Here is a 2,573-nt window from a genome sequence, read left to right as displayed (position 1 = left end):
TCGGCACTTAAAAAGCCGAAAGAAATTAGGGTTAAAAATGAATTTAGACGGAAAAATGGACTGGAAGTGACCGTGTCACGGTACAGTCTGAGCGTGTCACGGGAACCCTTCCCGTCTGACGGTAGGACTTCCCGTGACACGGGAGGTCTGCCGTGACACGGGATGTTCCGTGTCCTTTCCGCGTAAACCCTTAACGCGTTTTTCATTCCGTTTTCTGAAAATTTCCCGCGTCACTCCAAAACTGTACCGTGTCACGGGAAAGTGTACCGTCTGACGGTACAGTCTGACCATGTCACGGTACAGTCTGACCGTGTCACGGGATACGTTTTTAGGGTTTTTATCATTTTAGGGTTCTGTGTGCTCCCTCAGCACATTTTCCCTATAAATACCCCCTCATTTCTGATGTACGGGGCAACCAGAATTTTATTATTCTTATTTTCTCTCTTCTATGCTATTAACCTAAACACTAGCCTACCCTTTTTACTTCAAAATTCCTTCTTCATGCACTCAAAGGTGTCCATATTTTATTCGAGGTTCTGTCCTTAAGCCAAGGCGTGAAAGGTAGAATTTTTTTGAGGGTTTGGCCCCAAAATCAACCTTATTTTATTTAATTTGATTTAGTTATTGTTTTATTATTTCCTTAAAGTTACTAACTCGTTTATTATTTTGTAGTTGCAAGAAAACAGATTCAAAGTAAGGATCATGCTCCTTTTATTTTTATTATTTTTCTAACGATTTTATGTTGTTGGAATTGTGATTAAATTGGTTTTAATATTAATGTTATTCTATTTTTTTTATTGATCACCATATTGCATGTTTAAAGGGAATATGTAATTGAAAATCACGCCTAATAAGATAATTTGGACAACCGGTTTAGGATCCTTTTTAATCTTATTGTTAATATAAGTGATCACCAAATTTTTAGAATTATGTGTGCATTAATTTTAAACCAATTTAGCTAAATAATAGTTTGGAGCGAATTGAATATTTTGTTTGTATGCCTTTGAGATCACAGGAATGCTTTTCAATATAAGAATCGAGTAGAGGCCAATACGGGCGAATGTGACTCCATGACTCACTTCGTACCATCATCCCCGATCCTCCTTTCGTGGTTCCGAACCATATGGAGTTAGTAATCTCATGGATTATGAATGGGGTGTAACCTTCACGGGTCAATCGTTGTTGCCTTCGTTGTCCCTTCACTACTACAAAAAAGGCCAAAGAGACCCGTTAGAAATAGCATAAGAGACCTGTTTAGAGTAGGTCTCTAGCTCACAGGTCTCTTTGCTAAAGAAAACTGTTCAACTGAACAGGTCTCTTTGTTATCAATAAGAGACCTGTTATGTAAGGTAACAGGTCTCTTCGCATGTATATACATCATATATTTACGAAGGGGAAGAGACCTGTTATTTCATACAACAGGTCTCTTTGATAGCCATAAAGAGACCTGTTTTGTCAGGTAACGAGTCTCTTTATAATTTTTCTTTTTTAAAAAAAAATTATAAATTGTTGATATATATTTATTATTTTGTAATTATTCTACTAAAATTGAAAATTACAAAACCAAAAAATTAGATAAATTTACATAAACTTATATAATTATGGAATTTACTAGTAGTAACATTTACAAGTATATACGAACAATAATTTACATGTATAAGAGAATTTATGGAACAAGTAAATAATAACTAATGGAAATAATAATTTACAATAAGTTATCAAAACTAACAACATTCCCACCAATTTTATACGGCAAGTGAATCCAACCATCTCTTTGGTAATTTCTTTAGCCCTCCATATATCAGCTAAGCAAGTTTCTTGAATTGGTCATCTGGCCTCTAAAAACCTGTATACCATTAAGAGAATCAATAAAAAAAAGTTTCAAGGGTTATAATTCAGGTTAAAAACTAGACATCAACAACATAAACACAACCTTACACGATTTAAACATCAATAACAAAATTAAGGGGATAAAATCATATATTATCCCATATGCAATCTTCACCACATAAATCAACTCTTGGGCACCTAAATCATCTGTTATACAAAATAAACCAAGAAAAATCATCAATATTAAAGTAATTAATTGACCTAAACTGCAAACTGCAAAGGAAATAATATACTTAATTTAACATTAAAAAAAAAAAGAAAAACCCAAGAAAATACCATCAATAACAAACCCCTATAAACCAACCCTAAGCCTTAACCTCTAACAAACCGCCCACACCCCCGTGAAAACCACCCCAACCCCCGTATAAACTACACTCACCCCCGTGAAAACCATCCCGACCTCATAATAAACCGACCCAACCTCGTCATAAACCGACCCAACCCCGTTAAAAACCAACCCCTAGTGAAAAAACCCCAATCCCGTAAGACACTAGCCACCAACAAAAAAACCAAAAACTACCCAATCTAAACTATAGCAACCTATTTTTTACAAAAGAAACAAACAAACCATAAACCATTGCCATAGAAACACCTTGTCAACAACCCAAAAACTTTTCAGAATTAAATTGATATGGAAACATACCTTTTTAAGACTAATTCAATTGTAGAATTATTTAGGCAAA

General features: G+C 34.7%; 1 long non-coding RNA gene across 2 annotated transcripts; it reads right to left on the bottom strand.

Annotated features, from left to right (window-relative positions):
- Positions 1 to 1,612: 1,612 nt before the first annotated feature.
- LOC110709342 lies at positions 1,613 to 2,573 on the bottom strand. Of its 2 annotated transcripts, none has more exons than XR_002508914.1 (2): positions 1,934 to 2,573; positions 1,613 to 1,846 (listed from the first exon to the last, which is right to left on the bottom strand). It is a non-coding gene; the product is annotated as an uncharacterized LOC110709342 (long non-coding RNA). The 2 variants fall into 2 exon arrangements; XR_002508915.1 differs by having other exon boundaries at positions 1,939 to 2,573.

Source organism: Chenopodium quinoa, unplaced genomic scaffold, assembly GCF_001683475.1.
Source record: "Chenopodium quinoa cultivar QQ74 unplaced genomic scaffold, ASM168347v1, whole genome shotgun sequence".
NCBI lineage: Eukaryota > Viridiplantae > Streptophyta > Magnoliopsida > Caryophyllales > Amaranthaceae > Chenopodium > Chenopodium quinoa.
Note: the sequence above shows the minus strand (reverse complement) of the source record. Positions and strands in the feature narration are given on the sequence as shown.